Source organism: Felis catus, chromosome F2 (assembly GCF_018350175.1).
Source record: "Felis catus isolate Fca126 chromosome F2, F.catus_Fca126_mat1.0, whole genome shotgun sequence".
Lineage (NCBI taxonomy): Eukaryota > Metazoa > Chordata > Mammalia > Carnivora > Felidae > Felis > Felis catus.
In genome coordinates, this window is record NC_058385.1 from 71,245,839 (window position 1) to 71,263,139 (window position 17,301).

Consider the following 17,301-nt stretch of genomic DNA (forward strand, 5'->3'; position numbering starts at 1 on the left):
TTAAAGGAAAAGAAAGACTTTTTGTTGGACCAGTTTGAAATAGCTCTGAAATAAGGCTCCCTTTAAATACCTTGTGATAGTAATCATTCACATGAGAGAGTTCATAACTGTAGTAAAAAGACAAAAAATAAATACAGAACTTTATGGTGACCCTTTTGGTTGATTGGTTCATTCCACAAATGAGGGATAAATACTCATAAGCATGATTACTTTGACAAAACTTTTAGGTACACAGGAATGCAAAACATAAAATGTTCTTGGGGGCACGTGGGTGGCTCAGTTGGTTAAGCGTCCAACTTCAGCTGAGGTCATGATCTCACAGTTCGTGAGTTGGAGCCCCGTATCAGTCTCTACACTGAGAATGCAGATCCTCTCTTCCTCTCTCTGCCCTCCCCCACTTATGTGCACTCACGCTCGCTCTCTCTCTCTCTCTCTCTCTCTCTCATCAAAATTAAATTTTTTAAAATGTTCTAAAATATCTCTGATCACCAACCATACAAAATCAAATCATTGTGTCATCTTGGTTCCCTCCACATCTTCAATGCCTTTATGAAGAGCTCTACTGCCATTGCTAGAACCTTTGACCTAATTGAAAGGAGCCCCAGAAAAGCATTTAATTCTGTTAACAGGCACCTGCAGCCTTCACTAGGGTCTGCTTAAGTAGGGAAACATCCCTCAGGTGATGCTTTTGGGGTAGATGCAAGTGCCCGGTTATCAGGGTAAGGTCACACACATGTATTAGATTGACTTCAGTTGCCCTTGGAAGGAATTCCGGAACAGCCCCTTAAGTTCGATTCTCTTTTACATAGCTGCATTCAGAGATACGCCATGTGAGGCGTAGTTTTTTCAAAAGTAACAAAGGCAGTCACCAGATGGTAAAGGTACATTTGTTAATGGTGAGTGCTATGGACTAAATTGTGTCTTAACCAAAATTTGTAAGTTGAAATCCAACCCCCCCCCCATGTGACCTTAACTGAGGATCTTTAGGAGGTAATTAAGGTCAAAAGCAGTCATAAGGGTGGAGCCATAATCTGATTGGACTGTAGCTTTATAAGAGGAAGAGGGAGAGCCAGACTCCTTTCCTACCTCTCTTTCCAGAAGGGCTCAAGGACCAGGTAAGTGGCTACAAACCAGAGCATTCTCACCAGAAACTGAACTCTGCCAGACCTTGATATTGAACTTTCCAGCCTCCAGAACTTCCAGAAAGTAAGTTCCCATTGTTCAAGCCACCTAGCCTGTGCGATTTTTGTAGCCCAAGCTAAGACAGAGATGGTGTCGATGTGTAGAGCAGATGGACCAGGTAAAGGTAAACAGTGTCTTCTGAGGGGCTTCCAGTCCATCTGCTTATCCTTGCACATCTGAACATAGTAGTAAATGCAGAGGCATCATGCTGTTAAATTGTTTAAACTTGAACCGGACACATCTGATTCAAGTCCAAGCTGAACTTCCCACCTTGGTATTACATTTGCAGATTAGCCGGTCCAGCTGATGTTTTAGCACATATTGTCAATAGGTAACCTGAACGTGAACTACCTCTGATCCAGGAAGTTCCTTCTGGCAACGCTTTCCATTTCTCTCAGCTTCCTTAACAGTTGTACTGCTCCTGGGGCGCCTGGGCGGCGCAGTCGGTTAAGCGTCCGACTTCAGCCAGGTTACGATCTCGCGGTCCGGGAGTTCGAGCCCTGCGTCGGGCTCTGTGCTGATGATGGCTCAGAGCCTGGAGCCTGTTTCCGATTCTGTGTCTCCCTCTCTCTCTGCCCCTCCCCCGTTCATGCTCTGTCTCTCTCTGTCCCAAAAATAAATAAACGTTGAAAAAAAAATTAAAACAAAACAAAAAACAGTTGTACTGCTCCAGTACAATTTTGTTTGCACTCCGGCACGGCCTTTCCTAGTAGCACCGCCTCCTGGGACTACTCCCTAGCTGACCTAGGTCCCTCACTGGCTCTAGGTCCCTTCTATGCTATTCCTGGAAAGCTCTAGGTATAGCAGGGTTTGGAGAGATGAATCACCCTGGCAAGAAAGACAGCCTCGGAGCTGGGTTCAGACAGTGGCATGCCTTCTTCCTGGAACTTAGTGGGAACCCCAAAAGTAGTCCCTGCAGTCTAAAAATATTGGTAGAGGTGGAGGGGACGACATGCTGCTGGTTCTTCCTCCGCAGGTCCGGGTAGACCGATGGTAAAGTCCCAGCAGGTGCGATCACCCACAATTCACCTGCTGCCAGATGCAGGGGATTCTAAAGCCGTGTGCTGCGGTGCCCAGGCAGCTGCAGGTGGCTGGGAGCCAGCAGGCTTATGCTTCAGGGGGAAGCCCGAGGCCCAGGAGTCACAGCTGTGGCCTCTGCGATCGATTTTTAATTACATTTATTGACACACTGCCAGTTTGGGCATTGTTTCTTGAATTCCGTGATTTACCTCTGAATTCATATTTTTCCAGCTGAAATATCACCTAATGGTTATTTCCGTGATAATCTGGGGGCCAAAAGCTCTCTTGGTTTTTATCTGAAAGCATGTTTTATTTCTCCCCGACTATTAAGGATAAGAAAATCTTGATGGAAGTAATATCGAGATGCTTTCCTGCCAAACTGTAAGAGGTGGTTAACGCCGACTCTGATGGCTCCGCTTATGAGAGGAATTAACAAAAGGACAAACAACGAGCCTTTGCAAAGGTCAGTGTTCCAAAAAACGGGTTGCTTCTTTAACCTCAGAATTTTAAACTCCGATCAGGGAAGGCTGCTATAAGAATAGCTATGTTAATTCAACAAATTCTTCATGTGCAATAAGTGGGCTTGATACCAAGGGTGAGACACAGTGAGACTATTTTATGCCCAGTGAGAATACATCATGTAGGCATAGAAAAGCAGGACAGATTTTAGAACAGGTAGAGACCATTTCCTTGGGATATTTAATCAATCAGTAGTGTCTTATGAACACCGAGTCTCCTACTTCCAGACGAAGTTGGATAGGTTGCTGAACCTCACTGAGCTGCATTTTTCTTTTTTTCCAATTTTAAAATGATAAATGAATATATTGTTCACTTGATAGGACTGATATCATTCAATAGGATAGAATTCTCTCCCATAAAGTACATAAGTACTTTGCCAATGGCAGCTTTCTTGAGCTGGACATTCAATAATTAAATGTTAAATGGGAGGAAACTCAAGATGGGAATCTTGGCTTGAAATAGACCAGTATCAGTCACCAACTGTTAACGAGCAGTGCCAATGTTTCCTACCAATTTTCCAACCCTGTTAGGTTTAATCTTGCAAAGTTCTTTTTTAAAAAATGTTTTTAATGTTTTTATTTATTTTTGAGACAGAGAGCATGAGCAGGGGAGGGGCAGAGAGAGAGGGAGACACACAGATTTGGAAGCAGGCTCCAGGCTCTGAGCTGTCAGCACAGAGCCCTACGTGGGGTTCGAACTCATGAACTGCGAGATCATGACCTGAGCCAAAGTCGGGCGCTCAACCGACTGAGCCACCCAGGTACCCCTTAATCCTGCAAAGTTTTACCCATCAGATAAACCTCACATTTTGTTTGCGTCAGTTAGCATTTCTTTAATGACCAATGTCATTAGTATATTAGTATACTAGTATACTAATTAGTATAGTCGACTTGTTTGTTTTTCTGGGAACTGTATCTTCTCTTTTGCCTGTTTTTTTTTCTTCTAATTTGTTACACACTACACATATTCTTAAGGAAATTATCTTGGACATGTTCAACGAGGGTAGATGATGAAAAAGCAGATAAAGGTAGTTCAATAAAGGTGAGTGGATAAATCGTGCTAAAAATAGTTTTTATCGTTGAAGATGCTAAAAGGTAAGTAACTCACTATGAACCTGCTCATTGGTTAGTTAGCCAGGATTTTAATCCAGGCCTGATTGACAAAAAAGCCTGTGTTGGAGATAGTAAGTTTGTTTTCCCACGTGCCAAGAAACAGAAAGTAGCAGTATGCTGTGTGTGTGTGTGTGTGTGAGAGAGAGAGAGAGAGAGAGAGCGCGCGAGAGAGAGCACAAGTGCACAAGCGAGCACCCTAGAAAGTGTGCAAGTGAGCACAGGCTGAGAGATGACAATCACCACAGAAATACTGGAATGACTGTTCATGCAGGATTCATGTTCCAACCTTCACAGAGGATTCATATTAATCCTATGTATTTCAGCAAGGTATTTAAACCTCATAAGCTTCACTTATGAAGCTTCTTCTGTAAAATGGGAGATGATGATAATTACTCCCCTAATTTTTCACACCTCTATGATGGTCCTACAAATTAAATGTTGTAAAGATTGTGTTCTCATATGAAAATGAGACTGTGTATCTAAAGTGGCAGTCCCTAATGAGCCACTGGGCCCATTCTCTTTTCTCTTTGCCTTAGTCTGGGGGGGGGGGGTGATTCTTTAATGCCACATGAGTTGGATGATTGAGGAGATTTCTTTAGGCCTCCTCAACTCGCACATCAGCCTGATCCAGTCTCCACCTAAAATATGGGTGGAATTTGCAAAAGTTCCTAGATGAACGTTCCTCCCAGGGAGAATTTATGACAACTTTTCCAAAACTAAAGCCTCAAATCTTTATTATATTCTGTTAATGACTCAGTGGACTTTTGGCAGAAAAGACAAGTTTCCTTTGGTTCAAATGCTTCTAAGGAGGGTTCTGATTAATCTATCCGATGGTCTAAAATCAAAATAACATATGCAATCTTTGGCTGAAAAAGCTCACCCGTGGTGTTATAACAATAATTCCTCTCCTTGTTTTCATATATAACCTTTTGGAAATATTCCTGTTGGAGCCAAAATTTCTATATTTTGGAAACTTGGCCTATGGGTGGATGATGGCTGAAGTATGCCATTTATTTTCCTTGGGGGGGGGGCGGGTGGGTACTAGAACAGTCAGAACGGTTGTTAGACTATTTCTTAAAGAAAATTTTGTAGGACAACCCAATTTAAAGTAACATAAAGCCCTCTTCTCTGACTTCGTGTCGTAATGCATACTTCTTTCGAGAGGTTTTTCCTGACCACCCAATTTAAAGTCCTTCATACCCCCAGGAGTCACTTTTTGTCAAGGGCCAGATAATAAATATTGTAAGCTTTGCGGCCATATGGTCTCTGTTGTAACCACTGAGCTCTGCCATTGTAGCATGAAAGAACTCATAGATAATATGAAAACAGGTAAGCGGGTCTCTGTTCTAATAAAACTTTATTTACAGACACTGAAATTTGAATTGCCTATCGTTTTCAGGTGTGACCAAATATTACTCTACTTTTCATATCTTTCCAACAACTGAAAATACTGTAAAAGCCACTCTTTGTTTACAGACCATACCAAACCAGGCAGTGGGCTGGATTTGGCCAGCAGACTGCAGTCTGACCCCTTGGTCTACAGCATTACTCTATTTTCGTTTGTTTTCTTCTAGATCTTGTTAGTGAAAAGCGTCTGCGTACGTATTTGTATTGTCTCTCTACCGTCTGGTACTAACATCTAGGCTCTGTCCCCGTGAAAGCGGGGCTATTGTCTCTGCTGTTCACCCCTGAGCACAGCACCACAGACACTCAGTAAATATGGGTTGAATGTATAAATGTGTAGCTTTCTGGTAAATCAGTTCCTCTGAATGAAGTAATTAGTTTAGCACGTAGAACATATTGAATTCTCTAAGTGATTTTTTTTTCCAAATAAATTTTACATATACTATAGAATTTCATGGTGAAGGGACCATATCGAAAAGTGTTTTCATGCTGTGGACTTAGGATGACCAGGCTGCTGCATCAGTTAGTGTTTGTGACAGTGACTAAGTGAATAAACCTGTCTCTGTTTTCTCAACTACAAAAGGAGAATAGTTTCAGTCCCTATTTTGCAAGCCGGATGGTGGTTTTCTGCTTGGTCTTTCATTTTCCTCCCCAAACCCACTCCCTGTTTGGCAAGTGAACACCTACGGACCAACATAGTGGTGTATGTCCTGTCCTCTGGACTCCAGTTGGGTTTTGCCAGGGAAGGGATAGGGGTCGGTGGAAAATGAGGTAGGAATGTTGATTCTCTGAGTTTACACCTAGATTTCAGGACTGGCTGCGTCTGCTGGAAAAAAATGTTCGCTCACAGAACTACAAATTTATGGATGTTCTGTCATGTACCTAATCGGTGTCCCTCTTAGGGCAAGCACAATCCTGTTATTAGCTCCAGGGTACACGGTTTCTCTACACCCATACCATGAAAAACCATCTCTTTATTAACATCTCAAATAATCCTAAATTCCTTCTGGGATTCTAAACTGATCCCAGCAGTCTAAAGAGAAAATGCTTGAGAATCCATGGTAGCTCGAGTTGAAACTCTTTCTTAGAAATCTGGTGGCCTTCTTTGAAGCTCTATTAAAATAATAAATGGCTCCTCTTGATTGACATTTCTCTACAGAGTTAGAAATGGGGTCCCTACAGGGTATATTCCAACTTGTGGAAACATCCCCCCCCCCCGCCAAAGTATTTAAAATTGGGAAATTCTGCAGCGAAATCTGAACCTTCAAATTCTCTTGAAAAGATTCCACTTTCTGGCTGCCCAGGCTGGCCTACTTCACGGCCATGATAAACGAGCTGAGTAGCAGGAAGACCATTTACACGGGTTTTGCACTTGGGAGGCAACTTTGGTCCTTACCATTCCATAGGCGATGCTTTTAGTTCAGTGGTTTATGTTAGCTACCTGGCCCCTGTGGACATTTTCTTCGAGAAATACAAGGCCAAGTCATCAGCCACCTGGGAGGCTGGGGGAGAAGGTGGTGTTGGATTGAAGAGCAAAATGGTCTATGCAGTCATCTAGAAGAATAACCAGATCCAGAAGGGTACAGCAGGAGTGTGACAGGGGACTGAGGGTCCTCTTGGAGGTTGAGTTGTATGTGGAAAGTATGAGCCCATGAGCAGGGCTGTGTGCATTTGGCCAGTCCCGTCAGCCTGAAGAGACAGCATTTTGGACTTGACTGGGTTGGAGTTTTGCCCAGAGAGAGAACCATGAGGGCCAGAGAGAGGAGGCGTTTTGTGAAAGAAGGAACACAATGGTGGGTCACAGAGTTCAGGCCAGTCAAGGAGGGAGTGAGGACAAGAAGGGAGATGGACAGTGGGAAAACGGAGCCTCATAGTTGAGAACACTCATTGTATACACTGAAGAAAGACTGTATGCATTCAAAGCTCATCTCAACCTATTCTAGCTGGGTAAGTATATATAGGTTATATATAAAGTATAGACATAACTGTATGTAACATATTGTTATTCATACATGTGTGTGTTTGGAACACTGCCTAGCTTGTGGTAAATTCTATGGCAGTGCTACAAGGATAATTTTCCTTCCCCACATTGAATTTGATTTTAAAAACAAAACTTTCATGGGGTGCCTGGGCGGCTCAGTCAGTTGAGCGTCTGACTTCGGCTTAGGTCATGATCTCACAGCTCGAGAGCTCGACCCCCGCGTCAGGCTCTGTGCTGACAGCTCAGAGCCTGGAGCCTGCTTCAGATTTTTCCCCTCTCTCTCTCTGCCCCAACCCACTTGCATTCTGTCTCTGTCTCTCTCAGAAATAAACAAACGTTAAGAAAATAAAAAAATAAAAAATAAATAAAACCTTCATTGTTTCAATTAAGAAATATTTATTGAATTTTTGTAATAAAGATCTAAAAGAACATTCACAGATAGTTCATGGAGGCTAGAGAAATACATCAGATATGAAGCCAGAGACTCACAAAGCATCTTTAGAACAAGTAGGAAGGGGTAAGCCCTGTGAAAGGAAACACAGAGTAGGCTCTATATGGGCCATGTTTCTGAAAGACCTGGTCAGTTTCAGACACAGCTGGAGGAAAAACAGGCAGCTACTATGTGAAGTCGTCAGTAGGTGCAGAGCCTGGGATTTCATGGATTTTTCTAATGTTGCCTTTGAAGCAGGGACTGGAATTTCCCCAAAGGCTGATTCATAAAAAGAATTTCTGGTGGTATGCCAGTCCAAGCTGGGAGATATTTTTGAGGAGGTAGCTCTTTTTTTTTTCCTACCTCATTTTTGTTTTTAAGAGGAAAAACTAGGACACATATATGGTAAATATGACAAGCAGTAAAAATGGCTATAGAGTGATGACAAACTTTTTAGCTAAGCCTTCACCCCCATTCTAAAGCAATCTTAGAAATCAGTAAAACATAGTTTTTGTGTCTGTCAAGAAGGATCCTGTTCAATGTAACCTGAAGATTTACACTTTTGTTGTATCCTTTGAAACACTGCACTGCATCTTTTGATTGTTCAGAAACTATTCGCAGTAAGTCTTACAAAGTGGTCCCTGTGATAGATGTGCTATCATGTGCTTCATCCATTCCTGTTGGCATGCGGTCAGTCACCTACTTTCTAAATGTTTGCTCTTGCAACCAGTATGGCCCCAAAAGTCGTGGTATTGAATTGCACATGTGCTAGTTGCCTACAGGACGAAAGTGAAGTTGTTAGGTTACACACTTGAAAAGAAACCTCGGGTTTAGAATATTGATGGATACTGTCAATTGCCCTTCCATAGGATTATACCAGTGAATTCTCCCACTAACTTTGTGGAAAGGAGAATGGATGTTCCTGTCTCCCCAGCACTAAAAACGTTTCCTCCTGTCCCTCTATAAATATTCTTTTGTTTTATTATATTTCTCTAATTCTGAGGGAAGTTAAACATTTTTATGTTTACAAAATCATTTGTATTTTTTTCTACAGAACGTTATTTGTGCCCTTTGTCCATATCTGTATTGAGCTAGTGCCTTAGGTTAATTGTAAGAAAATTGTAAGGACCTTATTCCTTTTGCCTTATCATATACACTGCAGATATTTCCCAGGTTGGTTATATACTGATTTTGTTTCTAGTATGTGACAAGTAGAAATTTTTAAAACTTAGGAGGTTATTGTTATCAGGCTTTTGAAAATTCTAAATTCTGTAGCTTGCTTAGAAAAAACTTACTGCTGTAAGGTTACAAGAACAACTCATTTTCATCCCAGTTTTGAATGTTCATCCATATAGATCAAATTTTTTGAATAAGTGATACATTAGGGACTCACCTTATTTTTTTTTCTCAGTAGGTTGTCCCAACACCAGTTTTGAATATTCTACCTTTGACACACTGAATTGGAATGCTGATGTTATCATAATGTAAATATCCATATACTTGAGTCTCATCCAATATTCTCTTTTCCTTTGATATTTCTATTCATGCACCAGTAGAAAAGCTATGCTGGGTTCATAATAATATTTCATCATGTAGTCTGTTCCCTTATCTGTCTTTTTGAAATTGTTTCTGCCTGATCTTCCCCTGGAATGTAGATTTAGCAATGTCTGGTTTCATACAGACAGTCCTGTTGGTAATATTATCGGAATCACCTTCAATTTACCGATTAACATAGGTGAAATGGGCATCTTTACAATATCACATTATCTTCAGTGGAACTGGACATTAGTTCCCATCAATTCAAATTGTACTTTATGTTCCGTGGGTCACTTTAAAGTTTTTCACGGTTCCTTCTATGCTCTAATAGAGCATCTTAAAGTTTATTCATATAAATCATAACACTCTTCTATTTCTGGGCATTTATTTCTTTGAGGCTTTTGCTTAATGGATTTTTCTTCAAGTGACTTAAGTATGTATATCTTATGTGAACATAGTAAAACCAACAGGGTTTTAGATATTAATTTTGAAATTCTCCCTTTATAACTGTTCTCTCAGTTGACTCTTTTGGGTTTTCCAGGCTTCTGAAATTATCCAGGTATTTTTAAATTGAAAAACTTGCCTCATCTTTTAGAGTTTTTATACCTTCTATTGTCTTGCCTCAATTCATTAGAAGGAAATTCCCACAGCATTTTAGGCAATAGGAGTAATAATCCGCATCCTTGTTTCATGTCTGAATTTAATGGGAACACTTCTGTGTTTTTACTGTTATGTTGCTACTTAAGCAATTTGGGCAGGGGCCAGTAGGGATGGCTTGTTTGTATTCCTTCAGCATCAGCTAGAACAGCTCAAGTGGGAGTTACAGATTCCACTTTCAAGATGGGTCACTCACATGGCTGGTGAGCTGGGTTTGGTTGCTGCCTGGGAGGTCCGCTGTGTCTGTGATCCATAGTCCTAGATTTTTCTCTATGTGAGACTTGCCACGGCCTGCTTGGGCTTCCTTACAACACAGCGACTATTTCTAAGAGAACAAAGCCAGGTGTATGGCATTCCAATGATCTATCTTCATAAATCACAAAACACTAATTCCACCATATTCCATTGATCTAAGCTTGCATCATCCAGTACATAGGAACGTGTGTCTAGTGGCTATTTTACCGTGTGGATTCAAATTAAATTCAGTTCTACAATCATCCTCGCTACATTTTAAGTGCTCAATGTGGCTAGTGACTACTGTATTAGACAATACGAAGAGAACATTCCCATCATTGCAGAATGTTCTGTTGAACAGCCTTCATCTAGGAAGTCACAGAAGTCCACTCAAGTTCAGGGAGAAAGGACCTAGACTTTATCAGCTGCTGGAGGAAGTGTCAAGGTTACAGTATAAAAAAAGCATGTGGGACGGAAGGTATCGTTGTGGCCATTTTGGGGGAATAGAATTTGCCACGTCAATTAATTCAAATGATAGAAACAATGTCAGAAAAAACTATTGACTGATAATGTGTGCTATGGTCGAACATATGCATATCCTATGACCCAGCAATTTTACTCCTAAGTATTTACAAAATAGGAATGTTACCTGTGTACAGAAAAGACAAAAGCCGGAATGATCACATCACTTTTTGTAATAGCTCCAAATTGGAAGCCATCCAAATGCCCCTCAGTAGATAAATGTTCAAACGATGGGCTGAATGTTGGCTCTGATTGTTTCCTGTGAAAGTTGAAAAACCTCTCAAAACTTTAGTTTTGTTAACTATAAACAGAGGCAATTCTGTCTATGAGATTGTTGTGGACATTAAGATCCATACACAAAAGCATCTAGAGTATGGTTAGCACTGAACAAGTAAAGTACTCCTCTCTACATCATCGGTGACTACCATGGTTTCTTGGCATCTATGAGGTTTTCATAAATGTGGATAGAACTAATAAATTCCTGTAATAATCTTATTTGTCCATCTGAATCTGTGCAGGGTGAGTTGACACCCCACAGTTCATAGAAGTGGCTTCTCAGAGGTAATGTTGGAAAAGACCCTTGTTTGAGAACAGTGACTGGTATATCATTGGGTACTCGATATTTATGAATGTATGTATGAATGAATGGATGGGTGAATCTTGTCTTTTCCCTTGCCTGTATGTAGAAACCTACTAACACAACTCAAATTAAGGAGATTTTATCCTATGTTGTAAAATCCTACCCCTCTCCACAGGAACTCTTTTTAATTATTTTACCCACACTTGGCAAGATAATATCGGAATCTTGGAAAAGCTAACAGAAAGAATGGTTGTGGATCTGGAGAATGGAGTGCCTACCTCCGGTCTGGGAATTGCAGCTGGAAATCTCTTGAGAAAGGACACCCACATGAAATTCCAGGGCCTCCGGTTTCCACGAGGTCTCAGCGAGGGAGGGAGACCACAAGTATGACCTTCCTGTTGGTATTTGGGACCCTCCACTTCAGGTCCAAACCAGAAGCAGGAAGCTCAGTGCTTGCTAAGCAAGAAAAGGAAATCGACTCAAACATTCCTACTTGAGGCTGGAGTTGAGCTAGTCCTTCCTTTGTTTCAGGCACTTCTTTCATTCCTACTAATGAGGCTGAAAGCAATATTAACAAAGACGTGAAGGGGTGAACAAAGGAGATATTTTGTAGGGTGGGTGAACAGTACCTCTTGGCCAGCGACACAGGGGCATATTGGAAGAAATGTAGCAAGGTAAAAAACAAAAACAAAAGCAAAAACACCAGGAAAATGTATTAAATACCTACTGTGACCTAACCCCTCTGCTAAGATTCTGCCTTGTGTCTTTCATGTTACTTAACCCGGGAGTTGAAGCTAATTGCCAAAGCTCAGACAGTTACAAAGTCTCGAAGCTGGAATTCAAAATTTGTTCTGACCTTTTTTAAGAACAGCGCGTTTTGGGCTCTGGAGGATAAAGCTTGTAGGCTACTTCCAGGTGGACAGAGGGGTGGGTGTGAAATGCAAAGCTAAGCATCCAGCTTTAATTTTGGGGGCCATTTGAACCATAATTGCAATCGGTCGCTCGCGGCCTGTGTCAGTGGCGTGAGCACAAAGAGCGTGGACCCGCCAGGCCCTGGAGTGAATCCTACTTACGGCCTCAGACCCCAGGAGGCAATTCTTTTGTTTGCAGTGTTCAGTGGTGGGGCAGTCGCGCTGTTCCCCAGTTTCTGTTATTTGTTCCAGAAAGCCAGAGTAGAGGCCTGAACAAGGCCACCACCAGCATCAGAACCAGACCCAGGATGAACTCACAGGTCCCTGGGATTCTAGTTATGCTCCCGTCCCCTCTTGCTACTCTACCTCGGCATCCAACCTCCTAACTCAGTGTTTCAGTATAAATATCAAGTTCCTCCTGGCATTTACATGTGCCACATAATATACCGTGCACCATCCTCTAGAAGGATGGGGCGACTACTCACTGTCCTCTCCCACCCCTGGATCCCCATAGCACTTTATCTGATTTTCAAGAGTAGGATATCGTTAAAGGCAGAAATTGGGGGGAGGGGGTTGTTTGTTTTTTAGCCCTGAATATGTCGCATGTATTTTAGGTTGCTTCCAATTTTCAGTATTATCGAGATACAAATTTTTGTTAGCCTGTATCTGTAGATATGTTTAGGACTTTCTCTTTTCCTAGAAGTACAATTGGCAGTATGTAATGTTTAAAATCCTTAAAACATTTTCCTAAGTGTCCTCACAGTCTCACTTTTTAACCTCCCCCAACACATTAAAATAATCTCATGTGATATTCTCAAGAAGTGTGTTAGAAAAGCATTGCTTTAAGATTTGACGGAAAGGGATGGGGCGCCCGGGTGGCTCAGTCAGTTAAGCGTCCGGCTCTTGAGCTCAGCTCAGATCATGATCTCACAGTTCGTGGGTTTGAGCCCCACATCAGCTTCTGCGCTGATGGTGCAGAGCCTGCTTGGGATTCTCTCTCTTTCCCTCTCTCTCTCAAATAAATAAACTGAAAAAAAAAAAAAAAAGATTTGATGGGGGGGTGGGGGCAGCTGTTCAGAAGATGAATCACTTAACCATGCCAATGATCTGCATGTTGCCCTCTCCATCCCCTGACCACCCCGTGCTGTGTAACACTGGGACTAGATTTCTGAGGTGCCCTTGTCAGTTGGCTTCCAGGTAGACTTGGCCATTGGATGGCACTGGTGGCAAAACGGAAAGTGGAAGAGGGAAGGAGCCAGAGAATTCCAGGCAGGATCTCTGACAGTGGGTACATCTCGTCTGAAGTTGGTTCCAAATCCTTTCCAGATGGTCCCTGCCAATCTCTGGTCCGATCTCCCACATGGTAGCTCCTGCCTGAGTGGTCATCTTCTGTGCTCTGCTATACCTTCTCCCTGTGTTCCCTCCAAGTCCCTTCTTGCCAAGTGGCTTCCTGCTGTTGGCTACTCTTTAGATGTCCAACCGTCTCCTCTTTCTTCTTAACTGCTCTCTCCATTTCTTCCTAGTCAATCACCTCTGTTTATCTCCCTAGTGTGGATTCTGTTTTCCCAAAGTTCTGCTAGCTGATATCCTTACCCAACTGTGCTTGGGTCCAGATGGTGACACAAGGAACGGAATCCAGACCTGCTGGTGGAAGCCTGGTGCTCCTTCTTTAGATCCTGCAAAACATGTTGGTGTGTAAGAGGGGGCACTAAGCGAATGGTGGAAACAATTGGAATGGAAAGTCAAGGGCATAAAGTGATTGCTTGTAATGGTCTGAAGCAGTCACAGATGGCTGTGTGGAAAAGGTGTCCTTTAAATCATGTCTCAAAGGGGAATCTGATAACAGATGTCAAAATTTCTCTTGTTACCATCCCTAGGAACCTTTTCTTTTCTTTCTAATTTTTTTAAAGTTTATTCATTTTTGAGAGAGACAGAGAGTGAACAGGGGAGGGGCAGAGAGAGAGGGGGAGACACAGAATACAAAGCAGGTTCCAGGCCCTGAGCTGTTAGCACAGAGTCCAACGAGGGGCTGGAGCTCATGAACCACGAGATTGTGACCCGAGCCAAAGTCAGATGTTTAACAGACTGAGCCACCCAGGCGCCCCTCCCCACCCCAGGAGCCTTTTCTTAACATAAGAAGGTATTTTGAAATATTTTTGAATTTGAAATTGTGAAGGGTCTATTAGGAGAAGATTTATTTTATGTTCTTTAATCCTGCTCTACTGTTAGTGATGTTTTTATTTTCAGTTGCCTAAGGAAGGACCATAATCTTTGACTTTCTAGAATCTCTAGACCTCATAATCCAGTCTTGGGTTAAATAAAGGAAATGAACTATCACAAAAGATCTATATGTTTTCTGAACTTGTGGCCTTTGACCTGTTACAATTTTAACTGTGTTAGAACTTTGAGTCAAAAGTTGCTATGGTCTTTACAAGAAAAGCCTACCTGATCATTCTGCTTCTGTGCTCGTCTAGGCAAGCCCCTTCTTCCCCAGCTAAGGCACTTGCATTCTCCCTGTCAGCCTTTTCATTCTTTGACCCCAATTTCTACCCAAAGGGTCTGGGTAGGCATGCCTTTTAAAGTGGTAACTTCTACTTTATGCAAAATGAACATTCTATAATAGAACTCAAGTGACCTCTACAAGGTTCATCCCTGTAAAAAAAAAAAAAAAAAAGTATACATATGGTTTCTTGTGTATCTTCCTCCTTGTTCTACATTTAGACTGTAATTGATGGATTCTGGCTTTCAAATGCTCTCTTGCTCTCTTTCAGAACAGTAAAAAGTGACTGGCCTAAAAATCTAATTGACTGAAATGATCAGTTTTACCACAGTTCACTACACTCCTGCAGAAAGCCGTGCTGGGTGGCAATTTGAGAGAGCGGCCCTTTGAAATTGGCATTTTCGGAGTATTCTCCTAAATTACAGTTGGGCCATAAATACAACAGGTTAAACGAAGGCAGCTGAGAAATTTTATAGGTGAAACATTACAGGGATGTGATCTTTCCGCTCAGGCATGTATAGATTTAATCTCCCAGATTAAAAACCCAGAGCACAGTGATTGTGTCAAGATAACAGCTGGGAGGGGGCTCTGGGACAGGGTTCCCAGGGTATTTTTCAGGGGACCGGTCTGTGGCCGACAGAGGCAGGTGTTTCACGGGGCGGGGGGCACAGAGGAACCCTTTCACCAGTATTCGGCCAGCTGTGAGCTTATCTGTGGCATCTTGCTTTCAAGGAACGGTTCCCCAGTGTCTGCTGAAGAGAAGGGAGAGGAACCACCCATGTGGGAACCGTGTTGCATATTGACCAGGCAAAAAAGAAAAATCGTGAAAGAGACAGCAGGCGAGGAGGCGTAGCCATGCGAGAGAGGGATCTATTCTGACAAGACCGTAGTAGAAGGTACGAGAATAGGCGTTGCTGTGATGTCTGTCCATCAGCTGGGCGGACAGCGCTCTCCTTGCGGGGTGGTCTCAGGAATCTCTCCACTCTGTCCACGGCCATCGGCACTGCCCTCCTCCGCATCACCCAGACCGTGTCGCAGGCTTCCAGCCAGGGGTCTCATCACGGCTTCTTCTGTTACAACTAGAGCAGTTCCCCTAAGAGAGAAACCTGTCCATTCTACTCTTAGGCCTCAAATCTCTCCAGGGGCCACCTGTTACTCTCAAGATCCATTCCAAGCTCATCCACCGCATCATTAAAGCCTTCCAGGAAATGCCATCTGCACGTATCACTGGCCAAAGCTCCCAATTCTCGGCCCCGTACGCCTTATACTCCAGGCACATCGTGTACACGCACTGCTTTCTTTCTTTGCCTAGGACCAGATCCACTGCGGAGAAATCCAACGAAAGCCTCTAAAAGGAAGTAACAGTCATCACACCCTTCTTTATGTGGCAGCTCTAGGGTCCGTAGGCACGTGCGCCCTGAAAGGCAGGCAGAAGCTGTCTTGCCTTTTACGACCCAGCTCCTGAGTCTTCGAGCATCTCTTCTTTAGGGCTCAATTAACTGGAGTACTCACAAAGGCCTGCCCAGTTTTAAGGGGAGGGAACCTCAATACCACCTCTTAGAGGGGTTAAGGGTGGGACATGATTCTGGGAGAGCATCAGAGGCTGGAAGTATGTCGAAGTCGTTTTTGTAAAACACAGTTTGCCCCGGGGGAGGGAGTATAGATTATTGTTCTAAGAAGTTTGACTAAGAAAAGAGGGACAGAAAGATAAGAGAACAAAACAGGATCAAAGTAAATTTTCTTTGGCCTGGACGTGTGAGTGCACCCCTGGCAGATGGAGTCATCTGGAAACGAACCGAGGCAGTCTGCTCAAGAGTTTGCTCTCTCAACCACCTTGCTGCAGAGCAGGGATGGCCAGACCAGGTCCCAAGAACCAAATACAGCCCACTGCCCGTGTTTGTAAGCCCATGAATGAAGAAAAGATTTTAGGGTTTCACATGTCTGCAAAAATAAATATTTTGTGACCTGTGAAAATTGTTGTTTTCAGCATCCATAAATAAAATGACCGAACAGAGGAGCGCTCACTCATTTATACATTGTCCGTGGCGTCCAGGCTCTTCTGGTGGATTGAGTAGCTACAACAGAGAGCGTGTGGCCCACACAGCCTAAGATAATTTATCTTCCTCTTCGTGAAAGTTTTTGCCAACCCCTGAGATAGCGTGTCTCTCGTAGGCCCATTCGTGTCTTTATACGCAAGATGAATGTGAGTTTCTTAAAACTGGAGGGTCCCTTTCACATGAGCATGACAAAAACAAAACAAAACACCTCCAGATCCCATGACTTCCTGGCTGGCATTCTATAGGGGTATGGAAAGAGTGGCTCTGTGTTTGCCTTTATTCCTGGTCAATATTGACTTGCACTTTATCATTTATATAGCATTTTAGACCTAAGTTTTTGCATGTTGTGGCTACTTTCTCATTTGTCTTTCTGTCTTAAATATCACTTCCTCAGAGGGGGCTTCCTTAAGGAATCTATTTCAAGCAGGTCCATCCCTGCCTACGTATTCCCCAACACCGTGTCCTGAACAGTCCCATCAATCACCTGCCGTTGTTGTGTGCCATGCCCACCTGTCTCGATCTGCCTCTCTGACACCAGAGCGTGCATCCCATGACAGCAGGGACCTGGCTCATCCCTGAATTCCTGGCGGCAATGTTTCTATTTTATCCACCTGGCAGGCTGCCAGCTCAATGAGTATGTTTGTGAATGAATGAAT

General features: G+C 42.9%; 1 long non-coding RNA gene across 3 annotated transcripts; it reads left to right on the forward strand.

The window, feature by feature from the left end:
- Positions 1-1,024: 1,024 nt before the first annotated feature.
- On the forward strand, positions 1,025-17,010 carry LOC123383013. 3 transcript variants are annotated; one of them, XR_006592189.1, is made up of 4 exons: positions 1,025-1,115; positions 2,534-2,665; positions 15,321-15,484; positions 15,714-17,010. It is a non-coding gene; the product is annotated as an uncharacterized LOC123383013 (long non-coding RNA). The 3 variants fall into 3 exon arrangements; XR_006592187.1 differs by having other exon boundaries at positions 15,901-17,010; XR_006592188.1 differs by having other exon boundaries at positions 1,088-1,206; positions 15,901-17,010.
- The last annotated feature ends 291 nt before the right edge of the window (positions 17,011-17,301 follow it).